The sequence below is a fragment of the Poromitra crassiceps genome (assembly GCF_964638095.1).
Source record: "Poromitra crassiceps genome assembly, chromosome: 1".
Classification (NCBI taxonomy): domain Eukaryota; kingdom Metazoa; phylum Chordata; class Actinopteri; order Beryciformes; family Melamphaidae; genus Poromitra; species Poromitra crassiceps.
The window spans coordinates 58,912,730-58,926,713 of NC_139623.1; positions in this window are offsets into that span (position 1 = coordinate 58,912,730).

Sequence of the window (13,984 nt, forward strand, 5' to 3'; positions counted from 1 at the left end):
GTTGGATTCAGCTCGTTAAAAGCCGTATGTGTCTAGGTTTAGCGTTAGGTCTGGCATACGCGCTACGAGCAGACTAGTTAGCTGTTCGGTGCAAACCATTTTTCCCACAAACAGAAGTTTGCGTATGTATGTGAAACTGGTTAGCTTTAGAAATTAGGTGAGTACAATAATATAACGTTAAAATAATTACTGTGTGTGTTGGGGTTAAAAACGGGGATATAGCGTTGGTTAATGGGTCCCTGGTAAGTCTAGTTTGGCTGGTTAGCTGCTAGCTATTTGGCTAAATTTTGTTAGCGTTGGTTGCTTGTCGGTTTTGTGAGTGTGTGCGGCAAGGTAAATAAACTTAACGTTGCTGGCAGTGGTCCGTCTGGTAAGTAGCATTGTTATTAAGCGCTCTAGTATGGCTTTGGTGTGTAATCGTTGGGAATAGTGACTTATTGTGAGCTAATGCTACGCTACCTCTTGTCTTGTTTGAGTGGTCTAATGGTTACGTTTTGTAAGTATGGCTGTTTGGCAATTACTTTTTGAAGGTGATTTTGTATGGGTGTCTCACCCTTCGTCAGTCCACTTTTGTGCAGCTGATAACGTTGTGTTTTGTAAATTTGGCTGTTTGTAATTCCTTTGAAGGTGAAAGGCCATTTGGTATTACCTGTAAGGTGATTTTGTGAGGACCTACTTTTGTGAGCAGTGGCTCTAACGTAACGTTTTGTGAGTGTAGATTTTTGTAATCCCGTTTAAGGTGATTTTGTCAGTATTCTCCCTTTTGTATTGACCCACTCTAGTGAGCGGTGGCGATAATTAACTGTAATATCTGTAACCATGGCAGATTTCAATGTCGAGTATTTTTGTGGCGGTGATTTTGGGCGCAATGATTTGCGCAAGCTTAAAAAGGAAGAGTTGCTTGCTGTGGCTGCTTTTTGTGAATTGGAGATTCCTCCAGAAATGAAAAAGCTACAGATTGTGGAGACTCTCATGTTAGAGCTGCAGGTGCAGGATCCTGTACAGAAGGAGAAGGAGAGAGAAGAGGAGAGAAAGAGAGCGGAGAAAGAGGATCGTTTGTTTCAGCTCGAGTTAGCACAAGTGGCAGCAAGAGAACAAGAGCGAAAAATTGAGCTTGCAAAATTAGCATTTGAGCAAGAAAAGCTTAAAGTGAACAACAATGCCTTGCAACGCAAACATGAAGTGCGCTTTAATGTATCCAGTTGTTTGAGACTCATGCCAAAGTTTAATCGTGACGATGTGGGATCTTTCTTTGATGCATTTGAGAAAATTGCCAGGGAGCTAGAATGGCCTGAAGACAAGTGGGCTCTGCTCATTCAGACCGTACTTGAGGGTAAAGCCCAGGAAGCTTACGCTGCACTCGACACAAATGAAAGCAGGGAGTATGATGCCGTAAGAAAGGTGGTTTTGGCAGCATATGAGGTGGTGCCAGAAGCCTACCGGCAGAAGTTTAGGTCCTTGCAGCGTAAACCAGGTGATACCTTTTTAGATCTCGCTAGGCAACAGGAGGCTGTGTTTGACAGGTGGTTAGCAGGCATGGACACCTACACCTTTCAAGACCTGCGGCAGCTTATGCTGGTGGAGCAATTTAAAACTAGCTTACCCCGGCATATTGAAATACATCTAAATGAGACAGCCGTTAATAACTTGAAGAAAGCCGCCATGGCAGCTGATTCGTATGAGTTAACTCATAGAGAAGTGCCTGGGAGAGGTAGGTTTGGTGGTAGGCCAGATGGGAGGCAGACTGTAACAACTGCCCGGCCTGCGGAGGCGGCCCCCGAAGAGTTTAGTCCCACCTTTGTTCAGTCTCAAGGATCAGGGAAACGATTTGAGAAGCCATATGAGAAGTCACATGAGAGGTCATATTTTCCCAGAAACTATGTCATTTGTAATTACTGTAAAAAGCCCGGCCATATGAAGTCCAGTTGTCTCAGTCTCAAGAGGAGAGACGGAGAGGGGAAAGCAGTAGGATTGGTCCGCACCTACGCTCAGATTGGTCCCTGTGAGGCGGATGGGTGGAACCTGTCGTCCTGCCCGATAGAGAGTTTGAGGGTTTTGTGTCAAAAGGGGGAGTTTCTGGCGCGCCTGGTGGTAAGATGGTCCCGATCTCCATCTTGAGGGACACAGGTGCCACACAGTCCTTACTGCTCCAGGGTGTCATAGACCTACCTCCGGACACATATTTACAGGCTTCTACCCTGTTGCAGGGCGTGGGAGGTGGTTTCATTAGGGCTCCTCTGCACAAGATTTATCTTGAGTCTAATGTTGTAAATGGACCAGTAGTGGTAGCCATTATTCCTTCTTTGCCAACGGAAGGGTTTGCTTTTGTGTTAGGTAATGATTTGGCTGGTACTAAAGTGTGCGTGACGCCCGTTGTGAGTGGAACACAGTGGTTGGAGCAGCTCCAAGATGAGGCTGTGATGGCCACACTAGAGCAAACTAGAGAAGTGCTCATTGAGGAGGTAGAGGCTGGAGAAACCGGTAAAGAGTCAAACTCAACAGCTGATAACAACAGGGAGGCAAAGTCTCTAGCTGGCAGCGTAGTTGAGATGACACAGGTGGAAGCTAATGGAGAGCACGGTGGAGTGTTAGAGCTAGCTACGAATGTGGATTCAGTTGGGCAGTCACCGCCAACTGGTGAGGAAAATCTGGCCCTCTGCCAGATTCCACACTTTTCTGAACCTAAGGGTGAAGATAGGGCTGAGAATGAGACCTACAAGGAGAAAACCGATAGTTGCTTCATGAGCGAGGAGACATTGGTGTCAGTTGAGGGGTCTCATGACAACCACACGGCCCACGCAGAGTTAAATCTGGATGTGGTGGAAGACTGCAGAACAGAGGTTAGCGCCTCATATCTTTTTGGTCCAGGATGTCCCAGTTCCGTCAAATTGAGACTGGACTACTCTTTAAAACCTCCTGATGGAAAGTCTGACGTGAAGGATGTCAGGCGTGATGCTAAACTGCTTGAAATCACAGACACCGAGTTTGATGAGTACCCAGGTTATTTGACAGTGGCACAGGAAGGGGTTCATGTCATCGATCCTGATCCAGTGATGGGCAGAAATGTCTTGGAAGAAATGAATGCAGATAAGCGCCTGTTACCAAATAAGGCCAAGCCTAATGTATGCAAAAATGCAATCATTGCCGACTGTTGGTCCGCAGGATGAGGAAGGAAAAAAAGTCAAAATATTTATGATGGAAATAAGAGTGGAACTTGTCTAAACGACAATAGAAGTTCTAATTAAATTAAATGATTCTCACTGCAAAAGGAGGATTTGTGGGTTATTAAACCTAGGTGATTCCTCATACAGTATTTTTGAGATTTTCTATTCTAGATTTTGTGGTGACGGTTACATGTGAATTTTAAAGTTTTCTACTATTACGCTGTTTATATTTTTGTAAATTTTGTATGTAAACAAAAAGAAAATGTGAAAATGTTAAGAGAAACATGATGGAAAAAAAAACCATACAAAAACACAGGTTGGAACCCAATGTTTTTTTTTTGTTGTAGGGAGGGAGGAATGTTAGGAATCATAGGGAGGGTTATCGTCCTTCTTCTCCTTTCTTCCTTGTTTCCTTTCCTAAACACTTGTGACTGGTTTTCATTGAGAAATGAGGTGTGGTTAAGCTGTGTGTCCAGGTGATGTCATTGAGGTGCGCACGCAGCCACTGGAGCAGATTTATGAATGAACACTGCCCAGGTGTGCGCGCGGCAGATTTGAATGAATGCTCGAGACGCCACACCACGCCAGAGGACCGACACACTCACCCACTTCTTTTTGGACCGATACACCTATTTATTGAGAAACAGCTTTTTGCTTTACATTGAGGATCCTTCCTAAAACAACTTAAACTGAACTGAAACGACAAAGACGGAGCTCGCCGCTCTGGAGAGCCAAGACGGTGCTGGCGAGGCCTTGTCAGAGGTCCGCTAACGTAGTCAGCTACTACATGACATCAATCTACTACTACTCCAGGTTAGGACTAGCTTCGATAGCTAAATGCTACAAACAACTCTTGTCCCCTAGACTGCTAGTCCGTAACACTAGTTCATTAATAGTTAATCGGTAGTTCATTAAAGATCCTTAATGGTAGTTACTTAAGAACTGACCATTAGTTCCCATGGTAGTTACTTAAGAACTGACCATTAGTTACCATGTTAACGAACCAGTAAGTAATGATTACTTCCTTTTTTTTTTAAATATATATTTCACTAGTTGTTAAGTAATGGTAAAGTAAGCAGGAAGTAATGGTGTATTCCTTAGTAACTACTCAGTAAGATGTACTGCTTTACTTGAGGGGGCACAAACATGTTAAGTAATGGTAAAGTAAGCAGGAAGTAATGGTGCATTCCTTACTAACAACTCGGTAAGATGTACTGCTTTACTTGAGGGGGCACAAACATGGGAACTAATGGTAAAGTAAGCAGGAAGTAATGATGTATCCCTTAGTAACAACTCAGGAAGACTGCTTTACTTGAGGGGTCACACACATGTTAACACGTTCACTGCCAATGACGTATTAATCCGTCAAAAATAATCCAACGGTTGACTGCCAATGACGTATTAATACGTCAAAAAAATGATTTTTTTTTTTTTGACCGTGGGATGTGCATCTAACCCTTTTACATCTCTTATATAATTATTGGAGCCACCGAACGTTTACAACCCATTCCACCGACCCACTAAGTGGCGACAGTGCTCTCCTGACTAGAGGAAGGCAAGCAAAAAGCAGCCATTCTCATGAAAATGGATGGGGGAAAACGCTTTCGTTTTCGCGCTGATTGCTGGCGATGCGGGATTGCAAATTTGCATAATAGATTACAGGTGGAACACACTTTGAAACACGCAGCATAAATATGACCAGAATCGCAAAAGCTTCATCAAAGCTCTCAACCAAAACTCCAAGAAGCGAGCGAGTCCATCCAGACTTCCTCAAACAGCGGCCGCGCAGACAGGCAGCAGCAGCAGCAAAGCAGTGAGACTGGTGACAAGCTTGTGACGGCCGCTGCAGCCAAGAAGAACGCCCACGGAGGGAGGAGTTGGAAGCAGAGGGGGGTTTCCTGCTGTTATGGAGGAAATTACTGTTCAAAACTATTGTTTAGATGTCTGACGTCTTACTGATGCCAAAAATGAATGGTTAAAGTGACTGTTCTATCGAATTTCACAAAAAGCCGTTTATCTCTGAATAATTTTTCTGACGCTGAAACCATGCTGTATTCAACTGCTAATGCTTACATAACTACTAACTCTACAAACTAACTCTTTTAGACAGAGAAAGCACACATTCTATTAGTTCTTTTGAGATATTGTGTGTTCACAAAATCTTAGCAGAAAAGAATCCTCGGGTCTTGAAAGATGAGCCAGAATCCTCAAAAAAACCCTCTGGCAGAAGCTAACTACAGTAAAAAAAAAACGTCTGGCAGTGAATGTGTTAAGTAATGGTAAAGTAAGCAGGAAGTAATGGTGCATTCCTTACTAACAACTCGGTATATACTATAGGAATACACCATTACTTCCTGCTTACTTTACCATTACTTAACATGTGTGTGACCCCTCAAGTAAAGCAGTACATCTTCCTGAGTTGTTACTAAGGGATACACCATTACTTCCTGCTTACTTTACCATTAGTTCCCATGTTTGTGCCCCCTCAAGTAAAGCAGTACATCTTACCGAGTTGTTAGTAAGGAATGCACCATTACTTCCTGCTTACTTTACCATTACTTAACAACTAGTGAAATATAAAAAAAAAAATTAAGGAAGTAATCATTACTTACTGGTTCGTTAACATGGTAACTAATGGTCAGTTCTTAAGTAACTACCATGGGAACTAATGGTCAGTTCTTAAGTAACTACCATTAAGGATCTTTAAGGAACTACCGATTAACTATTAATGAACTAGTGAATGAAAACAAATGAAAAAAAGTTTTTTTTAGGGAAGTAACGAATCATTACTTACTGGTTCGTTAACATGGTAACTAATGGTCAGTTCTTAAGTAACTACCATTAACACATTCAGTGCCAGCGACGCCATATGGCGTCATTAGAAATTTACCGTAGAGTGCCAGCGACGCCAAATGGCGTCAATAACTCGAATTTTTTTTTTTGACGGGGGGGTGTCGATCTATGCCTCTTACATCGCCTCTTACAATATTCAGAGGTATTGAATGTGTCTAACCTATTTTACAGAACCCTTAGGTGGCGACAGCGCTCTCCAGATGAGAGAACGTGGAGTGAAACACACAGAAGAAGTCATTGGGGGGAAGGAAATCGCATCGCATCCGTCCGTATGCAGCGGCTTCATTGAAGCAACGTTTAGCTGTGCCCCTGCAGCAGCCAATCTGCTATCACAATTGAGTACCTCGGTGTCCGCTGCAACAGTCTCCGTGTCCGCTGCAACACATGATCAGCCGTGGATTTGTTATTATTCTCAACTCGAAGCATGGGAGCTGGTACACGCGGCTGTAAAAAAGCAGGATCTAGCGGACTTTTTCAGTGCTGAGCACAGGCAGTGGAGAAAACAGCAGAGCAGAGAGACACTCCTCCCACAACGGGGGGGGGGGAGGAGGAGGGGGGGAGGTGGGCACGCAGAGCCAAGTACACAACACAGACCCAGACAGCAGGACAGGGTTGGCAAACGCAAGCCAGAATATCCGATGCCCACCAGCAGCAAAAGATCAGCAAGAAGCTGCAACCAGCAGCGCATGCAGGCGCCAGCGCTGCTGGTTTCAGCTAAAAATATTATTCTTCCAAACAAAATTCCCTTGCCTTCACTGTTTTATTGAAGGAAATTATTTTTGAGGTGTGACTACATCAGAAAATTAGCTTCAGAGTCAGTGATGTGCTTGAAATGTTTAATTTCACAAAAGGCTCATTATCTCAGCTCGTAGAAAAAAAGCTCTGTTTTTCGTTCAATCAAGCTATCTTCTCTGGCTCATAACTAAAGAACGGAAAATGGGATCAATAAACTTTTTTTTGCAGGTGATAGAAGAGAGTCTCATCGTTATTTGTGCGTGTTCAGTGTTTACATAGTAATTATTAAAGAAATTATATGACTGTTTTAAAATGCATTGCGGCCTATGTGGCACAGCAAGCAACCTTTTGCCCAAGGGCCGTGGCACTGAAAGTGTTAAGGAACTACCTATCAACTACTCATTAACTAATCATTAACTATTCATGAACTAATGGTTCGTTCCTTACTCGTTCCTCAGTAACTACCCATTTTTTGTGTTACAGTATTATGAAGTGTTACCAAAATTTCTTCTTTGAAAGAAGCAGGAGTGAGTCCAGCCCTGTCCATATAGCCCTAATAGAAAAAATTCTATAGCTGTTTTCAACTGAATGGAAGTGAATCTGGCACAGGCTCCAGACAATTTTACTGAAGCGCTGTGGCACTCAATGTGTTAAAAAAAAAAAAAAAAAAAAAAGAATCTAAACTAACCTAAACTAAACTTGTACCACTATTTCTTCAGAAGTTGTAGTTGTCATAGACTGTGTTGCATAGTTGATTGTTCTATTGCTGACAAAAATGTGTTATTGTAAGTCGCTTTGGATAAAAGCGTCTGCCAAATGACGTAATGTAACGTAATGTAATAACCCCTCCTTGCGATGTGATAAAAGTTTCTCAGTGAATTATAGTTGATTGCCTCACCGGATAATCTGCTGGTTACCCAATTTTAGCAGCAGAATTTGATGCACTCTGTGCGTAATGACGTTTCTGCGCTGCGTAGCGTGGAGATTATGGTGCGATCAAGCGCAGCGAGTGTTTTAGCGGATAAGAGGTGCTTTTCAAAGCTCTTAGCGCAAAGTAATTGCCCACTGCTGACGATAGGATAATGCCATCTATCCCCACATTTTAGCGCTGAAATGCCTGCTTTTGCATGTGGCATGCCTATGCCCAGTACAATTATAACAGGCATGCGCTTGTGCCCGCCCCAAATTTGCATTGCGCGCAGCGTTAAACGAGCACAAACGCTAAATTACCACTTTTGCGAAGATAGGGCCCATAATCTGTTTCTCATTCATGTCCCATTCATGCATCTTACTAAATTGACTTCTTCCCGGAGTCTTTGTGTCTCCCATTTCCTGCAGGAGCTATGGACGCGGACTCCAGTGAGAAGAGACCTACCACTACTATTACTATTATTAGTCCTGTTCTTATTTCAGCTGCTACCGTTACTACTGTTGCAACTGTGCATTACTTTTACTACTTATGCTCTTACTTATTATAGTTGTTAAAGGGGGACTTACCCCCCCCCCCCCCCCCCAGATATGTGACAAGTAACCTAGAAGCTTTGAGTTTTGAGTTTTCTCGCTTTCAGTGCTATCTGGCTCTAACAACGCTGTCTCGGAGCAGTTGGAGTACGTGCTGACATAGGCTGCTACCTTAAGTGCACAACATGGGTCCTCGTCTCGTCCTCCCCGGGGAAACTGGCTTAGCAGCCGGGAGTAGCTGATGCAGCAATGCGGTTGTGTGCTCGGAGATGGGAATCCCTTAGTAGTCTCTGGCGTGCAAGACCCACCGACATGTGGAAACGTTCTGGTGCCTAGACAAATTCCCCTGGAACTATCCCGCAAAATAGTACTCAGCTATGAGTTGAATAGCACAATAGCCTTGGTGTTAGGCTATGGCGTAAGTAATAGGTCAGGACTGCTGTCTATTGCGGCCAAGGGCGTATGAGTTGACCGTCCCCATTCCCACCGGCTTCAGGAAGAACTCAGCCTACCCACCGACCACCCACTAGGTCAGGAGTGCTGGCAAACCCTGACTTCCTAACTGCTATTGAATGGTAATGATGGAGACACAATCAAACTCAAATCCTATACTTCCAGCTCCGGGAGTGAGCAGGAGATCGTCAGAGGGTGAAGATCGAGTCCAATTCCACAGACAGTATGATGGTCCCACCCTAAACCTTAAATCGTTCTGATCCCAATGTACACCATAAGAGGACGAAAGACAAGCTACTGAAATGTAGGAAAACTGTTAGAATTTCCTCAATGAATGTTAGAACTATGTATGGCCATGCCAGAGAGGGATGGAGAGCTGAAGAACTTGCTGAAAACTGCATTCTCCAAAACATTCAGATTCTAGGAATCCAAGAACATCGTATTGTACATGAGGACCAGGAGATCAGATATTCCAAACTCCAAGGGAATATTGAAATGGTTACCTCTTCAGCATGGCGTAATGACGCTCAAGCAGCAACAGGTGGGGTTGGCCTATAGTTTTATCCAAGATGGCGGCAAAACTACTTACAAGTGTAAAATTATACAGCAAGAGAGTTCTAAGTGCCACATTTCAGGGCAACCCAGCCACAGCAATCATAGTTGCATACTCACCAACCAATATAGGCCCAGTGGAAGACATTGAGAGGTTATATGATGAACTCCGAACAGCTGTGGACAGTGTACCAGCGCACACTTTCTTGTCACTGGTGACTTCAACGCTAGGCCCTGCATCCCTACCACAAGATCACTAACAGGAATGGAGAGTTCCTGGCTGAATTTGCAAAGGAAAAGGAGTTGGTCATAATAACAAATACACAGTTCCAGAAGAAGAGTGGTAAGAAATGGACTTGGATGAGTCCATCAGGTGAAAAGTATTTAGTTGACTACATCCTAGTCTGTAAAAAGTGGAAGAGTAGCGTAATGAACAGTGAACAACACATTCTCCTCAATAGGATCAGACCATAGAAGTAACCATGGAAGTAAGACTAACGGCCGGGACACACATCTTGCGTCTGCTGTGCGTCTGCTGTGCGTCTGCGTGGCGTTACCTGTTGATTTTCATTTCGGCGCCCATGTTAACAGGTTACAGCAGCCACACCACCGGCATGAGACGCGTGTCTTGCGAGGCGTGAGACGCGCGTCATCTAGAGAATAGAAGCGATGCCTATTTTTTCTGCTTACCGCGCGCGTGTCTCTAGCGTGTCTCTACACAAATAGACATTAAAATGATATTTTGAGGTCAGCCACAGCCAATCAAGGCTCGTTTTGATTTGAGACGGGAGGATGAGCTCACAGCTGCAGTTCTCCTGCCCTCTGAAAACCACATACAGTACATAGGCTACAACGTGGCTTCGTTCCTCCTCCCCACACACACACACACACACACACACACACACAAATCAATACTGCCTCGATTATGAAGTGAGCACAAGCGATCTTCAGTTAAAATCATCATTGTATTGTTTAGCCTATAGCAAATTTAATAAAAGGTAAACTCTATAGGAAGAGAGTTGGCAGACAGACAGCAGCGCAGCAGCTGCAACGCGGCATCCTGTGTGGATGCCGCGGGCGTGCCAGCCGCAGCCCCCACGCCACGCACACGCACTAGGTAGGTAGACGCAAGATGTGTGTCCCGGCCGTTAGTCTCAGGGCACCAAAGTCTAAAACACCTGCCAGGACTGAGTACGACTGGAGGGCATTCTCCGAAAGATGTAAACTGCAGGATCAATACACTCTCACAGTACGCAACAGGTTTGGTGTATTTGGCCATGCCAAGTAACACAGTAGATGCTATGTGTATCTCTTTCTCTCCCCCTCTCTCACCACACACCTGCTATGTCTGGCAGTCTAGTGTAGGCCAGTGCACACTGGCCCACTTGTGTCAAATATGTGTGTTAATGTACAGGATCAACTTCAACATGACTTTCATCCTAACTGCTTTTTTCTTTGGTTCTCTGTCTGTATCATACACATCTATGTGGCCCTATATGTGTAGATTAATTTGTATATTTTTTAACTTTATATATTTTTTGATGTTCACTTGATTGAGGTGTCCCACCTGACCAGCTCATGTGACTGAATCAGGTGGCTATTTAAGATGGCGTTTCTCCTTTGTCTAACAGTCTGAAGAAGGGCAGGGTGCTGCCCGAAACGTTACTACACGGTGTTGCAATAAATAAATAAACTAACTGGAGCCCTTTGCAGTGTGCGAACTTTTTACCATTTTATTTTTATTTTTATTTGGCACATGCTTAAAACAACTTGAAGCTAAATTTAGAAGCTGATGATAGCTAAATCAGAGCGATTGAGTAATTGTGCGATATGATCCGATTAGTCGACTAATCGTTAAAATAATCGGTGACTAGTCGACTATCAAATAATCGTTTGTGGCAGCCCTAGTTGTACCACATTTTGGGCATTTTTGAGGGCCAAAAAAAAGCAGATTTGAACCCATAGAGGGGTACTTATGCGGCTGAAAATGATACAAATGGTACAATGGTAACAGTTTGGTCTCAAATGTGGACATTTTGACCAGAAATCTTCACACACCACCCACAAAGTTATTGGTTAAAAGCTGGAAAAAAAGTGTTTTGGGGGTTAGTTACACTTTAATGGTATTATTTCTGCCATTACTGTGCATCTCTCTCTCCCTCTCTCTCCCTCTCTCTCTCTCTCTCTCTCCCTCTCAACCCAACCGCTCAGGGTAGATGAACGCCCACCAAGAGCCAGGTCTGCTCAAGGTTAAAGGGGTCTTTTCCTTGCCGCTGTCGCCAAGTGCTGCTCTTGTTCGGTAATTATTTCAATTGCCACATGACCTCGCTGTAAAATCGCCAGTGCATGGGAGAATTGTTTCAATTGTTGGGTCTAAAATAAAGAGCCTGGGCTTCTACCGTTTTTCTCAAAAACGTAGTTTGGAAACAGTCAGGACATAAAGGGGTGCATCTCACTCAATCTTTGGAGTACAAAGATCATTTTGATATCAGCTTACATTCTCCTCTTTCCAACATTCTATAAAACTCAAAATGTGTTTCATGGTCAATGTGAGGACAAGCAGAGCAAATCTAAGCACACGCGGGGGCTTTTTGAGTGCAAGGGTACCAACATCTGAACATGAAATTGATAAATCATGCTCTCAAATTGCTTGAACGACCTCTTGCATTTAGATATGTAAATAATTCCATACTATGTGACTGATTTGGATAGAGCAGGTCACAATTATTCTACTAGTATAACAATACTTTTAGCTCTGGTGCGTCTGGTGTGTGTGTGTGTGTGTGCGTGCGTGCGTGCGTGCGTGCGTGTGTGCGTGCGTGCGTGTATTCATATCAAGGGGGCGTTTAGTTGAAAGGGGGGTTAATACGGTGAAACACTATATACCGTGATATTTTGCTAGATAGCGTATAGTGTACTGTGACATTTCTTATCGTTGCATCACTAGTTCATACACATATCAAATGGGAATGGGGTCACCAGTGTAATGAGCTTTGTTGTCCCCACATGCTCACTGCCCATCGGTAACAGACCCAACAGACGGGAAAACACACACGTGCGCGCGCACACACGCACACACACACACAACGGTCCCCTGGAGCAGCATGCATATAGGCGACATGTTGGCACTGATGAGGGCAGACAGCTCGCCCCCTACACACACACACACACACACACACACACACACAGACACACACCCAGACAGGATGGCATGGTACCAGCAGCAGATATGCGGTTTGTGTGTCTGTGTGTGTGTGTGTGTGTCTGCCCGCCTCGAGTGTCCTGCTGAGATTTAGGCTCCATGGTATAAACAAACAGGCAAGAGCAAATAGAGGATGAGAGAAATTTGAGAGAGAGGGACAGAGAGAGAGAGAGAGAGAGAGAGAGAGAGAGAGAGAGAGAGAGAGAATGCATCTGGCTTGTTCGTTCGTCTCCTGTAGGCCTACCTACAAAAATGCATGTTTCTTCTCTTTTCTTTTAACACTGACAAAATGACATTAATTTATATTAAAATGTCAGTGAGCATCGGTGGTATAGTCTTTGTGGTGTGTGTCTCGCACCGTTGGCTCTAGTCAGCTTGTCGGCAGATTTTTCAGCCGATCCTATGTTGAATCAACATTGGCCCGTTGATGTGATAAATCACCAGGGTTCGAGTATGGGGGGTCAATGGGGGCTCAGCTCTCATAAAGAGAGTCTGAGACCCCATGAAAATGCACACCTGTGGGGGTCCAATCCAATCCAATCCAATCCACTCCAACTTTATTTATAAAGCGCCTTAACAGCCACAGGGGCACAAAGTGCTGTACAGAACAGAAATAAGCAGCACAATAAAACAGATAAAAATACGTAGAATAACTAAAAAGGAATAAAAATAGAAAAAACATAGGCAACAATAAAACAATAAAATAAATAAGAATATGTAAAAACAAAAGAAACCACTAAATCAGTAAAAACTATAAAACAACAATAAATGAATAAAACAATGTGAGTCTCTAATATAAACTCACAGCATTTTCATGGCTTCTCATGCCTGCCACAAATTGAGATGTCCTGCATTTTGCGAGAGAGACCGAGAGACAGAGGGAGGGAGAATAGAGACAGACTGAGGGAGAATAGAGACAGACTGAGGGAGAATAGAGACAGACTGAGGGAGAATAGAGATAGACTGAGGGAGAATAGGCGATTCTAGGCTTTCCAACCAGGGGAACCTGCACAATCACGGTCCAAAGTGAACCCTGATTGAGGGGGTTCCAGGGACAAAGACATTTTGTACATTTTAAAGTAAAATACATTAATCTTAATTAATTAAGAGGCTAGTAAAGAACTGGCTTTCATACTCAACCAAAAACAATGCTGTGTATTGTTTTTGCTGTAAGCTCTTTGCTACAAAAGACTACAACATAATAAATCAAGGTGTGAGTGACTGGTCAAATATCAATGCCATTCTGAAACACCATGATGGCAGTTCTGAACACACAAACAATATGATTCAGTGGAGAGAACTTGATCTGCCCCTACGCGAAGGACAGACGCTTGACCAGATACAAATGACACTTTTGGAGGCTGAAAGAAAGAGATGGCGAGATGTCCTTACATGTTTCATAAGTATCATCCAGTCTCTGGCTGAAAGAAACCTAGCATTCAGGGGTCCATCAGAAAAACTATTCCAACCATATAATGGAAAGTTCCTAAAAGAGGTTGAATTACTGGCAAAGTTTGACCCTGTTATGCAAAATCATATCAGCAAAATTAAAGATGGAGATACA